Below are 18,363 nucleotides of genomic sequence, written 5' to 3' on the forward strand. Positions count from 1 at the left end.
GCTTCTTCTCATTGTCTGCTGGCTCCTATTCTGCCATTAAAGCTAAAAGCTCCACTCGGTTCTGAGAGGAAAAGAGGGGGTGGTACTGAAAGAAAACATCAGTGAGAGGAAGGACACCAGGAAAGAAAAAAGCAAAATAAGCAGTAAAAGATTAAAAGAAAAGGTTGGAGGCAAGTAGTGGGAGGTTGGCATTTCAACATCTACATTTTATTTATATGACTTTTGAAACAATCAGCCTTTATATGTTTGCAATCAGTGTCATAGGGTGGTCTATTGGAGGCAGTTATTGGAAAATTCACAGTCTAACTAGAGAACAAGTTTTTTACATGCTGCCTTAGATTATTTTTTCCTTGTTGCCAGCTGTGTGGTGCTGGAGCCAATTTTTAAAATATACTGCCTTAATAAATTCAGTTTTTCCCAACAGCAACATTGTGATATACACTGGTAAAGACTGGTCTGAAACCTACCAAATATTTTATTTGGAATGTAAACCAGTGTTTGGGTGATTCCAGGGTTGAAAAGTCAGTGAACTCTCCTATTCACCACCTTACTTCATGTAAAATGTTAATCATGATCTTACTTGAAACTCAGATGAAGGATGTAAATCACAGGTATCTATATATTGCAACACATTGTTCATTAGAGAAGAAAAATACTGTTAGACAGAACCAAAGACAGATCCCTAGACTTGGCTTTATGTTATCCAGAAAGGTCATAATACGTAATAAATGTGGAACATCATTCATAAAATCTGGCCAAGAGATTAATTTCTGTGACTGCTGAAGAACAGAGTAAATGCACAGACCCATGCAAAATTAATCCTTAGTGTTGGAGAAGATACAGAGAAAGTATTTATTCAGAAGTACTATTTATTAATGATTTATGAAACAGGTTGACAGAGACACCCAGTTAGAAGAGGGGTAGGAGAATGCCAGCTGAAGGCACGTCTCTGTCTCTGCCCTTTGCAGCCTGCCTTTCCCATGGGGTCAGTAAGTCTGCAAAGCTTCAGACACCACATCACGGCGTTACTCAGGCTGGGGGTGCACAGTCCTATTTGTTTGCCTGAAGCGGTGTGGTCAGTAGGTGACTGTTCCATGGCTCTGTCCATACTTCTGCTTGTGCGAGCAAAGAATTGCCCAGACAAGTGTAAAGGGAACTGGGAACATGAGGTAATCAGCCACAAGGTACACAGAAGTCATTTGGCAAGCCACAGGTTTAACCAGGAATAGGAACAATTTAAGAGCGGAAGATAACAGTAAATTTGCAGCAAAAGCACTCTTATTTTACTCTTCCACACTTACCACCATGTCTGGAAGTTTGGCAAGGCTTTTGGGGTAACCTTTCTGAGAAGTGGAAGGCAGAGAACCAGCGAAGTCTATCAATTCCTCCAAACAAAAGTCACCTTCTCTAGATGTCCTCAGTCCCTCGGAGTGAGCAGTTCATGTCCCCTTCGCATTCTATCAGCAGCCACGTACTCCCAGATCCCTGCTTTGTATGAACTGTGCAAAGATTGGAGGTCTCCAAGTTCCCTGTCCATTTCTGCAGTTCCTTATCCAGACTGGAATTAAGTGTTTATTTGTTCTAAGTGACCTTTCTGTGATCACCTGCACTGTCATTGTTTGGGGAACTGAGGCTGGAATCAGGGGCCTGGAACATTTTAAATATGAATTCAAATACATTCAGCCTCCCCAGTGCAGAATCCAAAGGCTCCAGGATATGCCAACTGTGCAGCGGGAAAACAGGCCTGTTACTTACACAGAAGTCATCCAGGTGCAACATTATTTTGCCACTTAGAATTGAGTATTGATAATCCTGACAGCCTACATCACTGTATTTATGATGTACTGTATTTATGATGTACAGACGTTATTTTTATTGTATAGCTACGAAAAGGTTTACAGCTATAGGTGAGCTCTACCCAAGTTCACACTCGTCTCCCACAGAAGTAGTTGGTACATCATTGCTTTGGACAGTTGACCCAACCAGACAAAGAGTCAGCATGGAAATCTGACAGGGAACAGTCAGAATCAGAACTCTTTAGGGTTACCAATGTGGAATTCTAAGACTTCAGGGTCATACATAGAGAATTAAAGGCTGTGGCTACCTTGCAGACTGGTGATTTAAGACATTGAATCTCTTCAATTGTAAAATAGGGTTTGCTCAGGTTACCTCGTACAAGCTGTTTTGTGCACATGCAGAACATAACAACGCCAATAACTACTTGTGATGATGAAAACAGTTACAGGCACTGCAATCCAGATGTGTGGCTTCCAGGGTAGAAATCATACTTGTTTATAACCAAACTTGGGGAGTAGCAGCAAAGCTGAATGAAATACATTTGGACCTTACCAAAAAAATGCAGCTTTCCTTTCAAGTCATATATTTTGAAGGCCAGGCCTTTGGTCTCAGTTGCTCTCAGCAGTATTGTTCCAATGGACACAATAGACATAAGAAATCCTATGTTCCTATTTCTATTATTGCACTGCCAAGTGACTACAAGGAAGTCACGTAGGCCACCACATTTAAGAGTGCCCATCCGTGCTGTGTTTTTGCATGCTCGGTTTAAAATATATAGGATGCTGATGTGCAGATACTTAAGGAAGCATCTTCTAGAAGGTATCCAGGACCTCTTAAAATCAGATCTTAAATGACTCAACAGGAGTACCTTGCTCTGGAGGTCACCTGTAAGTATTTCCTCTTACCACTTCTCCAGAAGTCTTCACTGGTGGAATACTTCAGTGGTGCAGCAAAGATTCCCCAAAACATCGGTTTACTTTCTTGAGAAGCTGCCTTTCCTGAGATGCTAGGAACACTCTAACAGTACCTCACACGGCTTTAGTCAGCGCTCTTCATGCACACACACACACTATCACACTTGTGAACAGAACCTACCATATGTTACAACAAGCAGTTCAGGGAGTTAATTCACATGTATGAAGCAGGCCCCTTGTCAGTTCAGGTGTGTATTTTTGCACCTTACGTTACTTAGGACAAGATTCCCCCTTGAGTGACTGAGGTTTATATAACTAGATACCTCGTAAAGGCACCTTCTTAGAATTTGCTGAGAATTCATCCTCAGAATATCAGTCCTCTTACCTCTTCCATTTGGCTGTAATCACCAATCTGATGGAACTGGATTTGTGCAAATGGTGTACAGGTTTGGTCATCCATGTTCAGAAAGCTTCACTGAATCAGAAAAAGACAACCTGAATGGCTGAAGAAGAAAGAAACAGTTGTATCAGAAGTGTTTGGTTTTTTCATTCTAGCAACATAGGGAGAGAAGGCACATGCTTCATTTCTGAAAATAGATCACAAAGAAAGAAAACTGACTACTTCAACATAACAGGAGCAATCTTTAGAGCAGGGATGCTGTTCTTCACAGGCTGGACCATTCTGATTAAGTTACACAAACCTAAATATAAAGCAGTTGTCATCTGCTCCTTTTGCTTATTCTTGCCCCATCTCCCCGCCCTTAAATTGTAGAAGGAAATAACTTGACCTTGAATACAAGGTGATCTTATATTTAGGATCTTTTCTTTTTCTCTGAAAGAGGAAAGCAGGAGACACCTAACATTCAGGCTCACATTCTATTTGTGTATAATCTAAACTAAAAGACAGCTTTGACACAATAATGTATGTGAACAAACTAGTCACTAATAACTCTAGGCGGGAAATTGAAGAAGGTTTCTAACAGACAGAGTGGGAAAAAACTACCTGGTTTCACAATGGTGCTTAATTAATAGTTTGTGGAAGAGTGTCACTGGACTGGATTCTTCTAGTCCCTCTCTTATGAAAACAAGAGGCTTATTTCTTTTTTATTCATGCAGGTATTTTTATTTATGTAGGCATTTTCTACACCATGAACCAGAACATCAGCTCTAAACGTCCTTGAACTTTGAGAAGCTTGGATTCTGATTCATAGCCTCCAGCTGGAGATCAGTTGAAGCCATAGGTTGTATTTATACATACGCAGAGGAAGTAAAGCACTTTTGTCAACTCATAGTAGAAGAAAGGTAAAAACAAATTTTTTCACGTGAGTCTCACTTTAGAGAGTACTGTCTGCGAATGGGCACTGGGTTTTGCTTGCATAACTCTCAGACAGGAACAAAAAAAAAGCCATATGTTTTGCTGAGTTCCATTGTCTCTTCTTCCCTTTGTAAGGAAATGAAAGCCTATTTCTCTACTAGTTCCATGAAATCTATCTGAATCCCAGTTACATGTCTCTGAGAATTTGCTCAGAGGGAATAACAGACAAGGGTACACCCTCCATTGCTATGTTACTGTTCCATGAGTTCCAGACAAAAGCATTTATTGTGGTTTGGCAGCAACCATCTATTCCTAAAACCCTGGGACTGCATTGTTCTTTACTTGTCAAAAGTTGATTTAATACCTACAGGAACACATGGCAGGGTTCATCTTTTTAGGAAGGATCTTCAGGCTTTCCAGACTCCACAGCCAGTAAGATTGCTTGGAGGAGTCACACCAAGGTTGACTGTGAAGACCAGGCCCTCAAAGAAGCAAAAGTTCTGCCCTGCAATGAATATTCCAGGATTTTTATTCTGACCTAGGTGAAATGGTAATTCTCCAGAAACTGAGCAACCAACTGCCAGGCCCATAATAATAACTCTGAATCATTAAATAAAGATCCATCTTAGGGAAAAATATTGTTAAGGACCCAGAATTGTTTTGCTATGTTTGGAATTCTAATACTGGTAGGCAAGTTTGACTGGAACTCCTAATGATACCAAGATCTTGCAATCCTGCTTATCTGTAGCTAAGATAATAAGCCTGGGACATAAACAAAGCTATTAGAAGGCCTTCTTCTGCCCAGAATGGTGTATCTTTATTTTTAAAGCAGATCATTAAAAGTAATATCTAATGAAAACTCCATCTGTTTTCCATTGAGCATACACTTGGCTTTTTTTTCTTTTTTTTTCCCTAAGGTTGCATGAAGCTTTGCAGCACACAGTGCTGACACCTTCACAACATAACAGGACAAGCCAACACTTCGTGGGTTCCTTTGTTCAGGGAAGTTAAATATTGGGTATATCTGGACCTATTAACATAAAGCTGAACTTTTGGGACCTTTCATTTATTTCATATCCAGGAACTAGAGATGTACCAATATGGTAGTGGTGTAATAACTCCTAGGTCACACAGACCTGCACAGGTCTGAGTCTACAGACCTTAAAGGTTATTTTACAAAGCACCAGCAATAAAAGCTAAAACGTGCCATTCCGTGCTCTCTTCTCTACTCAGCTAAATGGTAATTTCTGTGTCCTGTTAAGACACAGGGTCTATGACAAAGTTGGGCAGTTGTGACCCCTATGGACACTCCTGCCGTTTTCTATACCATGAACCCACAGAAGCCAGAGATACACATGCAGTTTCCATTACTAAATAATTCATATGCCAGTCCCAGAAACACCTAGTAGTATTAGATAAACAAACATTTTACACTAAGTGCTATTGAAGCCCAATTTCCAACTGACTTATGTCTTAAGGATTTAACCAAGTGCAGATTTTCTATCCTTTTAGAAGGCTTTTCCTCCCTTATTCTCTATAGACATGGCTACCTATAGAAATGATTTTTTTTTAGGAATTTCATAACTTTGAGACTTATTCTATCAGATGTGGTTGAAAATGGCCAGTGGCTTAAGAGGGACAGGTGAGATAAACCATCTGACACACAGGTAGACAGTATATTGTAACAATCAAAGTCAAGCATGGAATAACATGACAAAGAGATCACTAACAGCACTTGTGTGGTGAGCGGGAATGTGTGTGTGCTTCTGTTCTGGTGACAGAAGCATAAGCTATGTGGCTGTGGATTGCTTTTTGTTATATCGTTTGTTAAAATTTAATATTAAAAAAAAAAAAAAAAAAAAGGAAGTCAGGACATTCATCCCCAACCATCTATAGTTCCTGTTACACTCTTGAGACTCCATCTGATTTCCTTTTTCTTTTACACCGAGACAGCACTGGCCAATATCCATCATCCTGCCAGTTAACAAAGACTTGTAAGGCTCTGGCATAAGTTCCAGGATGTGTCTGGCTTCTTTTTGTCAGTCCTGAAAGGGGCCAGAGAACAGGAAAGATCCCTCCCAGTCTTAATCTGCCAGGCACAGGGGAGATTCCTGGGCGATGGCTGCCTGCCACACACACCCCTGCAGACCCCTGGGTCAGGGTGAGGCCCAGAGGAGGAAGGGGACCAATGTGGAAGATGATGAGTTTAGCCGGATTCCACTCCAGTTATCTTTGGCTGCTGATATGTTTTCTTGGGGACCAGGATGAGCATTGTTCAGAAATCATTCACATCTAAAGAAACTGAAGCAGGCCTCTGCACCCAGCATCCAAGCATGGCTGCTGAGCACTGACATGTGGGTCGCTTCATAAAACAGACACTGGTTCCAGCTGACAAGGTCTCCTAAAGGGAAAGCTCCACAGCAAGAACAACCAGTCCCAAAATCTGGGTTTAAAATTTCCATTGCCATCTTTCTTGGGACCTTTCACAGATCCCACTCGGACTCAAGGCCTTAATCTGCCATTATCAAACATAATGAAGAAATCTGGCTACTTTGCAACAGAAGATGAGTGAGCCCTGATCTCTAGCTCTTGGTCTGTTTCCACATGATAGCTCCCCTTTAACCATAAAGAGGTGCCAGCTTTTACACTGGCAGAAATGAAGCTGAACACACCAAATTTTGTCCAATCTACTTCTTACCTTCTTGTCTCATCTACTTCTTCTACCTCTTGAATTATTTCCTCCCCCCTTCATGCTTTTAATTTTTAAATTAATTGTTCATTTACATTAAGCAAACTAAACTAACTTTGCAGAAGATTAAAAAGACAGTGAGAGAGACTTCCAGAGTTGTCTTACTTACAGGACTGTTCTCAAGATGTAAGCAGAAAATTGGATAGGGTCATTTTTCTTTACTCTTTGTAACTTTAAATGTATCAAGGAGGTTTGAAAGAAGCAACAGTGATTTTTTTAAAGTGTTTTTCTTAAATACTGCTGACATTTTGTAATAGCCATATAACCATTTCTTAATCTAGAGGAAGCAAAAGTTACATTTCCAATGTGAAAAATAAGCAGAGAGTTTTAACAGCGAGTGGCGTTATTTATCAGAGAGATGATGATAAGGTTAATCAGGAGTAAAATGAATAAAATCAAGATGGACTTTTAATGCCACTGAGAAGGATGTGAAACAAAAATTAGCTTTGCTGAAGGTACAGAATCCTGACCCTTCACATGAAACTCGAGGAAGCTTAAAGTCTCCCAGGTCAGGACCCAAGAAACCCCTGTCAAACCACATGAAGCCTTGACTGGATATTATCAACATTTGAAAGATCAACATGGAAGGAGCAGGGAAAGACTTCAGGCCTCTTATTTAGTACAAACGAGCTAAAATGGCTATGATTTCCTCACTTTTTTTCCTGGTATCCTTAATTTTCATATGACCCCCTCTCAGGCTGTGCAACAGTTCATCCTCCTATACTCAGTGAACTGAGGCTGCTGCCAACCTTCCTACCACCCTTCGCACTTGACTAGTTCCTCAAGTAATTTATGATCCACAGGAACTTTCTCTTTGCTTAATGTGACATATCATTAGGAGCGCATAAAGAATTTGCTCTAAGCAGCTAAAGTATGAGGGAAATAAGGGCTGGCTATGAAGATTACCTCCTGCCTCCTTTACTGGACTTGGCACAGCAGAGCATGTGCAGTTTCAGTTTAGTTAGGTGATGTAGAAAAGAACTAAGCAACCTAAGGGACAGTCCTGGAACATGCATAAACTGGCCATGGAAATGAGAAGGTTTCTTCCTACCAAAAGAAGGAAATTCTGGAGCAAACATCCAAATAAAGTAGGAAACTGGGAGGATAGGAGAGATGGCAAGGAGGAAAGAGCATATTTTTGAATAGCACAATCTGTTTATGAAAAAGATTGGGAACTTGGCTCACTGCAGAAGCAGAACACTGGACTCAGCAACTCAGAAGGTCATTTTCAATTCCAGGTTTCCTTTCTTCATTTTCAAACTGGTGAGGTCTAATTCTAAAGGAAAAACAATCTGTTCTTTCTCTGCACTTGCCTGTGCCAACATGTAAGTTAAAATGCATGTCACCTCTTTCCCATGCTCCAGCAAGGACACTAAAAAAATAATGTAATCTCTTGTGTGGCCCATAACAAGTATAAATTAATGATGTTTTAATATGTATTTAATGTGGTAAAAAAATCCCGTATTTCATACAGTTTTACAAATAAAGCATAGCTTATATGATTGATCACAAACAAAACAGAATAGAATCAAGCAGGTAATATACAAGGGCAAAATATGTAAAAAACGATTCTTACTTTTTGCTTTTGTAAGAAAAGGAGACTTATGTTCATGTTTGTTTACACGAGTTGGCCCCAAATAACTTTGGAACTGGTTTATAATTCTCACTCAAATTTGACAATCTTGAGATATTTAATTCCTGCAAATTTTGTGAAAGTAGATGGCCAAGTAAAGAAGACAGATTATTCATCTCTTATTGAAGAAACAGGCTAAAATGAACTCAATCCCCATTAAACATCAGAGAATCCATGCTGAAACACAAGCCAAGGTATAAATTAATAGGAAAAAAGATTTCACTGTTTGCAGAACTACTTGTATTGAATGAGATCACAGAGAGATAACATCAGTATGACACAATCTAATCACCACTCAACAAACATTTTGGAAACAAGTCAGCAACCACATCTGCTTCAACAGAACCAGAGCCTCATGTGACAGGAAGCTTATTAGAGACCCTGTCTCTCATTATTTTGTTTTTGCTTATAACTTCCCAGCATGAATATTCAATATTGCAAAATAAAGCAGTTTCCTTCACAGACTGTCCAGAATAGAGAAAGAAATTGGGCCAGACAGTCCAGATCCTGAAGAAATTGGTGCCTGTGGAGCTATGGATTTTTACCAGCAAAACATCTGGCACAAAATAACATTAAACATGAATAACTTGCTTCTCTTTCCTGTTACCATTGGTGTGAGGCAAGAATAACTCCACTGAAGTTTGCTTGATGTATCAAGCATGAAAACAAGGCAGAAGAGAAGAAAAGCAGTCCTTTAAACGTAGCAAGACATCTTAAAGGAATATAACTCAAAGTAACATTTCCTCAATAGCATAAAATGTGACATTGTGAGACATTTTTCTTGGTTACTACAGATGGAACAGTTGCTTCACAATATTCTGAATGCAACTTAGGAATTTCCATTTGATTCTCTTTCGTTCTCTTTGGTCATAGCTCCAGGAGTGAGCCTCTGCACAGGTAAATTTGAGTGACAAACACCCGCCTGAAAACATCTGAAAATCTGCCCAGGAGTGGAGCCAAGTGTCCGAGGTCCCAGGAAGGGTAATGGGAGCTCTGTGTGCTCAGATTTTCTTAGCTGAAACACTTCCTAAAGTGAAAGGAGTTAATCTCAAACACCTCTAATTTAGGTGGTCTGTATGCCCCTGATTTGTCTCTGCTGTCCCAGTTACTGAAGTGAAAAACATGTAAGCCTGCCCCTCCTCACCATGCCCAGCAGTGGTACGTGTTTTGTAAGACTGGGGCTGTGGATCTCTTTAAGTATGGGCACTTCCATCTGTTGTATGGCATCAGTCACACAACATGACAACAGCTCCCATTTCCCCTTCTCACTCTTCAACTCTGCAGGAGTTTTTCTTGCACACAAAGCAGGACTGGCAGTGGGATCTGTCAGTGCTAAGCAGTGGGACACCATTCACTTCGCCTGGCAGGGAGGTCTTGCATGGATGTATGCACACTAGGTCCCTATGTGGGACAGAGGCGTTTTATACAGACAAAAACGCTCCAGTGGGGTTACACTCTGCAGGGACATCAGACAATACCTTCCCTAAGCCTCTGGATGATCAATCCTTCTTTCTCCATCACCTTGAGGACAGATAAAAAGCTTTTCAGGGAGATCTTCACTCTGTGTTGCAATTTCAACCCCACAGATGCCAAAGTGATTTTTATACTCTTTCTGCTCAACTAATTGCCAAGCCCCAACAAAGGGACTTCAATGGGTTACACCAGGCAATAAACCATCATCTATTGGCTCTAGAAACAGGGAAGCAACAGAGAGAATGTAAAGCTGGAACAAAGCACAGACCCAGAGCAGGTCCAAATACTTGCAGAAGCTGATTTATCCGAAGATTTGATACCAGATGTTCTGTTCAGACAACTTTAACAGAGCTCCATAGAACATATTTAATGTTTTCAGTATTCAAACCACTCCATCTGGGCACTTCTGCCACAGGGCACAAACAAAACACTGCTTAATATTAATCAAAGAAGCAAGTTCTGCTCTGCAAGTTCAATATAAAAAGAGTAAGAGCAAACACATGTTAAATTGTTCCCGGGAACGCTGAACACAGCAGAGGAGCTGTCTTGGATTACAGCATTTCTAAATTATGCCAGCCCAAAGTCTGATTTTAGGGAGGATATATTCCTGATATGTTACTGCAAACGTTGTGCTAAACTGGAGCTCTCTGCATCTTTGATTAATAAATATCCTCTTCATAATATACCAAACATTCCCATTTCCTTGCTTACCTAGATTTTCCGTAGATTGTTGCATAACTACTAGTCCATGGAAAAGTTTCCTGCTTTTTCTTGGACATCTATTTGGGTATCACTTCTCTGCAAATAATATTAATTTTTGCCTGTGTCCATTTTTAGCCTCACAGACTCCTTATTCTCCTATTAGTACCTTCTCTCTAGCCCACCAAATTGAAGGATTACTACTTATTGCATGCTTCTGTGCAAAATCTTTTTCCCAATAATTTTCTCTTTTGAAATCCAGGACTACCTACATTTGTTAAGCAATACAAGGCTGTTGAGACTGGACAGTGGCAGCCAAAGTAACTTCTCCCTTATTTTCTCAGCCACCAGTGCAACTTCCTAGCCTCTTTTTGCTGATTCCGCTCTACAAAGGGGAAGAATGACAGGATAACAATCTGGCCCAATTTTCTCTTTCTGCTGTAGTTTCATCCCTTCATGGATTTGATTTGCATACTTTTCTTGATCAGCCCCATCTACTGCTGCCTCCACTTCCTGCTTGTGTCTTTTGCTCCCTCAATCATCAGTAACTTCAGAATACAGCTCTTCTTTAAAAGATGTGATCTTCCAGGTTGTCTCCTGTCTTCCTGAAAGGTTGACAACTTTGGCAGTCTTTCCTTAGTAGTTCCTTCTATAACTGACTGTAGCCTCTTTTTATTTAGATCATCATGCACCCTTCCAGGTGTAGCTTCACTATGAGATGTGCAGAGATGCCTTTGTTACCAATGCCATCGGTTTTTTGTGTATTTACTCTGATTAGACACTGGATGGTGCTCTTTGCACTTCCATGCCAGCAAACGCACATTCAAAGCAATCCCTCTTCTCATGAGAATTGTAAAAATTCCCCAGGGTCAGATATAGTTACATGTCTAAGCCTCTAAATCCTGTGGGAAGGGCATGTTTTGACTACACAGAATTTTAGCTGAAACTGCAGTGGAAGAACCTCAGCTAGGTAAAGACAACTGCCAAATAAAATGTCACTGCCTATTACACACAAATCCACCAAGTAGTGGCTTTCACATTCCTCCTCAAATATTTGCTAATTTGTTCCTTATCAGTGTTCCCCATAGCAACAAGAGAGATGTAAGTGGCATAAAGTGGGCTGAATGACATTATGTCTGCATGTAAATGTAACTCGAATTGTTCATGGAGGAGATGATCTGAAGGTTAACAACGTAATGTGAAACCTCCTGTGGTCTCAGGAGGAAGAAGGGAGCTTCTTAATGCTGCATGAATGGTGAGAGTTAGGCACAAAAACATATCTTAGCAGCAAACATTTTTGAGAATCAAACTGAGATTCTACAGAAAATGAGTTAATTTATCTGCTAAGAAAAACTCATTTTACAACAGATGTTTGTCTGCAGCTATTTTTCAAAGAAGGTCAGAATCTTTTTGATATTTTTAAAGTTGTGATGAATAAGCAAAGGAAATACACATTATGGCAAAAAAGCTGCAAGGAGATAGGAGATACATGTTTGGGTTTTTTCCTCCCCTGCTGCTGACTTTTGTGTATCCCCAGGCAAATCAGGATAGCTCTTTCTTCTCTTCTGGCTCTACCAGAAGGCTCTCTCTCCAGTGAAGGGTCTATAGAAGTAAAAAACCGTCTTGTGTGTCTGCATCTAAGGGATATTGCTCTGGAAAAGGCACTCTAGTAAAATAAAGAGGCAGACAGAGAGACCACTGTAACACCTAGGAGAAATCAGAGAAAATAGGGAATAAAAGGATTCCTAAGGATGGGATGGCACTGATGAGAAACAGTTGAACTAGCTGGGTGTGCCCACTGACCTAAAATGTGGGATTTAAACTTGTATTAACAAGTATTTGGGTTGGTCCACCTCTGGTCACACAGGCTTAGGCAGAGCCCCAGAAAAGGTTCAGGAAGCAGAGTCCCACCTGGAGGAAGGCCTTGAGCTATGCTTTTGGAGCTTCCAGCTATCCTACCTGGATTAAACTGTTCAGAAGGGTGGACTTGTCCAGCTGAAGGATTTGCAAAGATCTGGTGATTCTCTGAAACCCTGTGACATCTCTTCAGCTACCTGGTCCACTGTTCACACAAAGACTGTTCAGTCTTCTTGGGTATCATGTTCTGAATACTTCCAAAGACAGTTCTGAAAGGGACATACAGAGAATTAACACTGGTTAGATTAATTCATTAATGAGCACTCCAAAAGAAGCCCTGCTGCTGAAGTCTTAACATGGAAATCTTTTGGCTACACCATTTAATATTACACATGTGGGACAATGAATTTTACACTCCCTCCTTCTCTTGGCAAGTGGGCATTGCAATCATTAGAATTTATGGGATATCTGACCTGCTTGTGCCTCAGAGGAAGAAAATAGGATAAACGTCCCAGTCCTGCAGATCTGACATGACTCACCTTATTGTTAATGAATGTGTCCTCTCAAGGAAGTTGAATGCATGAGATGCTACTGCTAGCATGGTCTGTTGTTTTGAAAAATACAACTACATGCAATATTTACATGCAAAACAGCCTCAAAAAGCAGAACCCACTGTTGTTACTTTAGGTTTTTAAAAGAAAAGCAGTCTCATGGAGTGAAAAACGAGTGCATTCTCTCTGGGGTCCCATTATCCTTGCTGACCCTGCTGTTGGATCACGTTGGGCTTTGCTGGTTGAGGTCTGATGAGTGTGTGGTGACTGACACGGGCCTTGCTGGTGCCTGCTCCCCTCTCGTATAAAACCTGCTACAATAGCAGAGCTGGCAGGAGGAACTGTGTGTGTCCACACTTCAACTACTGCAATATGAAGTCCAGCATCTCTACTTAAATCACTGATGAGGGCAGATTTGGACTAAGGCTAAACACTGCATGGCTAAGCACAATCCTACACTCCACTCTCTCTGCTCCAATACACCAGTTGTCTCTAACACAAAGGCAGAGCAGACTGTAGGGCACTAGCAGTTTAAACCACTATGAGAAGGTTTCACAGAGTATCTGCTGAACCGCTTTGGGTCCTGCCCTGTGTGTCTGTAGACAGGTGCAGATAACTTTGTTCATACAGGTACAGTGAGTCTGAAAGGGTTATGACATATTTTTAGATCTTCCAATGAAGGAGTGTGTAAGTACAAAGCAGTGTGGGTTTTGTGCCTCCCTGCAATGACAGTTCTAATGAAGTACTGCTGAGCAAGGTTACCCAAAAGACTATGCTCTTAATGTGTCCTTTGTTATGCATACAGAATGAGTTTCTGATTCCTTGATTATTTTGCAGTAAGAAAAATTGTTTAGTTTCATGGTACATCGCAACATTCAATGAGCTTGCCCCTTGAGAACCCAGAGAGCTTTCAAATCTTAATATAGACATCTTTCAAATGAGATCATTAATGTGCATATATCTAGATTTAGGGCCAATGCAAGCACTTTGATTTTTGCCTGCCAAATTTTCATTTTTGGCTTCATTTGCTTCCCATATATTCAAAGAACTGTACCACATGGAATCCTTTAAACAATAGATGGGATAACATAATTTTTCAATTGCTCTTGAAAAGGTTTTTAACCACATAAACTATTCCAGGGTTCGCTAAGAAGTTACCATTGCAAATAATGTAATTGTTCCAGACTGAATTCCTTGCATTCCAGAATAACTTTTGAAGAAAGGAGCATGACTGGTTTGGGATTTTTAACCAACCTCTTTATGGTAATACTTAGATGAATGTAAATTTTCTCCAAAAGTTTTGCATTAAAAAGAAAGGACCAAAGCCTACAAACACTCATATCTGCAGAACTAATACTTAATGCTAATGACCCATCAATCTCAACAAAAGGAAAATAAACATTTTAAGATTAGGAAACTCTGAACACTTTTTTATTTGTTTAAAATAAAAAAGTGAGAAAAACAGTAGACAAACTCTGGCAAACCTACAAATTTATAAAGTACAAGCAATAAATTCTGGTTTTCCTCTTCTCTTTTCCTAGGACAAGTCTGTTACTTGCCTTTTGAATGAACCCAAGGCTTGCTGTCATGAGCAGCTGAGTCCCACCTTAAAGATGTGTGTGACTTCTGTTTCCCTGGGCCTCACCTGGAGTTAAGAGCACACAATTTTTTCCAATCGTGTTTACTCTCCACATTCAAACCATTCTTGTTGAATTCATCTAAATACAATGTCATTTCAAGGTTTGTCCAACAAAGGAGACTATTACCAAAATTTTAATTGTGCAACACCTACAAGTAGAGTCACCTGGGACAGATGAGCTGTTGCTCTTGAAATTAGTTGTCCTACATGCTTGGGCAATTTTCTTCCTCTATGAGTGCAGTTGAGTCCAGTCTTGGCAACCCACCAAGCCTCTTCCCAAACCTACCTTGTTACTCTGCTTTCTTGGATGAATTGAACTAAACAGTGGGTGGTTTGTGACACTGGGGAGCAGGGCCTGTAATTCACTGCATACTCCTTCCATACGGGGCACGATGGAATCAAACTTCTTCGTGGCCAGCAAGCCAGTAAAGCAACATAAATGGGAAACAGCACACTTCAGAGGGTCTTTTTGATCTCCACTTTGATTCTGTACTACAGGCCAGCGTCTCACTTCCCATACATCAGCCTGTTTCCACTGAATTCACACCAGATGAAGACTTGGCTTTGCAAGTCCAGAACTTTAGTTTATCTTTTTTAATACTCTGGGTTTTGCAGAATCGTCTTAGCTGTTGTATAAAATAATACTATCTTGTACCATACAAAACTAAAGGAATTAGCTCTGTGTTTTATTAGCCTCACTTTCTATGAATACAAAGCTTTTGTGATCACCACACCAAGGGACTTGCTGGAGGGTGCTGTGACTTCCCCCAAAGCTGTGTACTTGTGGCAAGTGGTAGTACAATGTATGTAATTGTACTACATACATTGTTGGGACTACTTACATGGAGCTGGGACATAGCCAGGGTAACTCAACCAGACCTAGGATCTGGGTCTAGTTTCACAGATAAAGACAGCGATCATTACATTCTTCAAAGTCTAATGAAATTAGATGCTTCAGTTGAGGTTAAAGTGCCCCAATTAAAGAAAAAAAAAAAAAAAAAAAAAAAGCAGTCACACAAACAGAATAATCTTTCTATGTGATCAAAAAAAAGTAGGAAAAGTTTCATTCAGAACTTGAGTGTTCATAAGCACTGAAGTCAACCAACCATAAGACAGATCTATTAGGAAAACAGATTTAATTAGCTCTTTTGCTACTTGTTTGTTTTATTTTCCTCAGGCAAAAAGAAAATCTTCTCTTCTAGATGTGTTATGTAAATTACTTCATTATGCTTTTTGCAGCCAAACAACCACAGTCCCCCTCCATTTACTCCTGGTCTCCAGACAACCACCAAGTGTACACACATACTGCTTGTCACTGGACGTTACTCTTTAAACAAAAGCTGCAAACTTATCTTTTTCAGTAAATCTGCAAGATTAAATTTCAGGCAGAGTGCAAGGTGACAGCTATCATCCAGCTTGTACTAACACAGCACACGTTGTCCAGGAAGATGCATTTTCCATTAGCTTGTGTCTGTTGCTTGTGGTACTGGTGCTGAAAATGCCTGATAGACTTTTAGGCCAAATATATTTGATAAAAATGCATGGGATTCTAGAAGTGTTATTTATTTATGGAGAAGGTTATTCCAGAAATAGTCTCTGCCTACCTGCAGCTCTCTAGATCTGACCCATGTCTCACTGACTCATTAATACAGCACTTGTTCAACATTTACAGCATGGGGATTGGAATTCAAGACTTTTGTTCTCTGCTGGTTCTGCCACTGCAATAGACCTGTTTCTGTGACTGCAAACAGCTGTTAAACTTTGCTTACCTCTTTTAAGGTTTAGCTGAGTCATGTCAGAAAATCCTTTGAGATCAAGGCTGTAAGAACTACAAGGGATGAGAATTAAATGGGACATTGGGAGGCACAGAGGAAGTTACCCAATTGCAGGTTCCAAGATACTGAGACTAGATACTACATAAACCTTTGCCTCTGTCAAGTTCAATTACTGTCCAGAGAAAGAAGGAAAGATTAAGTAAGAACCAAACCTGTAAAGCTAGTACAACTTTAGGTTGGAGAACAAGAAGGAAAAAAATAGTACGAACCCCTTGAGAGTTTTCCTATTCTTCAAACTACTGTATAAATCCCATTTAATGTGTAAGATCAAGAGTTCTGATACAGATTTTGAAATGCTGTAATTCCAATAGTCAATATTTTGGCAATGAGGATTATGATAGTCATCCCTTAATAAGTGCCTGTAGGTACAACAGATATGAAACTTGATATTATCTTGCTTTGTTTGCAGCAGGAGTGATGCATAAGGGTTCGATCCCAGATTGATCAAAACACGTGGGAGTTCTGCCCTGACATGAGCAAGATAAAAGTAGCTAATAGGGATGGTTTGGGGTGTCCATAAAAACACACACAAGGACAGAGTTTCAAGAGCTCAGTTCCTACAGTGAGGACTAGATTTTCAAAAGGATTTATGTGTTGAATGCTTATAATATCCAGCTACTTCTCAAAGAGCCTAAGCAGGAGCTAAGAAATTTGGAAATGTACCTCAAGTGATATCCTTTGTTAAATTAATCCTTTGACCATTCTGTCACTAAACCAACAACTCTGTGAGCAATCTGCAGCTCTGGGTTCTCCTAATACCTGTGAAAAGAAAGCTCTACATGCCTCAAGTTGGGAACACTGAAAAATTAAGTCTTTAGGTTAAACATGCTTTTTACATGTGCAAAGACTGAGAAGATTTACCTCAATTGATCAAATTAGGCAAAATGTAAAAGATTAGTTTTCAAAGACTACTTATTCAAGTCTGTATTTGGTTTAACTGAGCAGGAATTTAATATGAAACACAGAATCCCATGTCTTGTCATACCACCTATTTTGATAGCAAGGCCTGATAAACTGTGGCAACAAATGATGGGAAGGGGGAAGTCCTGTAAGACTCAGCTTAAAAATGGCTGGTCTTGAGGGTATGCAAGCTGTAACAGATCTTGCCCTTGACAGGACTTTGTATCCACTCCAATGCTGCTTTCTGTGATTTTACATGTGCCCAATGCATGTAGCTACTTTTTTAATCGGTAAAAAAACGGAGTTTAGACACAATCTCCTTGTCAGGTGGAAGGATTAACAACCTCCTCCATCAAAACAGACCAACACACCATGAAATCCTGGCTTTCAGTGAAGAAAAGGCACCGTGGCTGGACAGGCTCCTTCTGCCACCCATGCCTGTCACACCTGCTTCCCTCCCTACGTTACACAGCAGAATAGTATTTTGCTGGTGTCACTTCAACCAGCTCCCTGAGTAATAAATACTGACTTCAGTTTTAGGGCAGCCTCACCGAGAGCAGACCCAAGGATGTCTCCGTGGCCCGGGAGACCAGCCGGGCCCGCAGGCGAGGCCGAGGGGGCAGGCGGCGGCTCAGCCCACGACCGGGCCCCGCGGCGAACTCGAGGCGGCGGGAACCCCGGCGGGCGCCCTCAGCCCCCCCAGCTCCGCCGCCTGCCCGGCCCTGCTCATCACGGGCGGAGGCTTCGGGCCGGCTCCCGCAGGGGCCGACTCGGCCTCCCCTCTCGGCCCTCGGGTGACAAGGCGCCTCAGGATGCGGCCGGGCGGCGGCTGCCGCCCCGGGGGAGGTCCCCGTGCTCCCGCCAGGGCGGCGGGTAACGCGGCCCCGGCCCTCCCAGCCCCGGCGGCGGCAGCCGCCGGTCCCGTGGTCTCACCGTGGGCGCCTGCGCGGCGCTCCTCCTCCTCCTCCTCCTCCTCCTCCTCCCGCCGGCGGCGGCCGCTG

General features: G+C 41.2%; 1 long non-coding RNA gene across 1 annotated transcript; it reads right to left on the reverse strand.

Moving 5' to 3' along the window:
- Positions 1–3,091: 3,091 nt before the first annotated feature.
- On the reverse strand, positions 3,092–18,361 carry LOC141968476 (uncharacterized). The gene is made up of 3 exons (XR_012634880.1): positions 18,296–18,361; positions 12,540–12,706; positions 3,092–3,214 (listed from the first exon to the last, which is right to left on the reverse strand). It is a non-coding gene; the product is annotated as an uncharacterized LOC141968476 (long non-coding RNA).
- Between the last annotated feature and the right edge of the window lie 2 nt (positions 18,362–18,363).

This window comes from Athene noctua, chromosome 19 (genome assembly GCF_965140245.1).
Source record: "Athene noctua chromosome 19, bAthNoc1.hap1.1, whole genome shotgun sequence".
Lineage (NCBI taxonomy): Eukaryota > Metazoa > Chordata > Aves > Strigiformes > Strigidae > Athene > Athene noctua.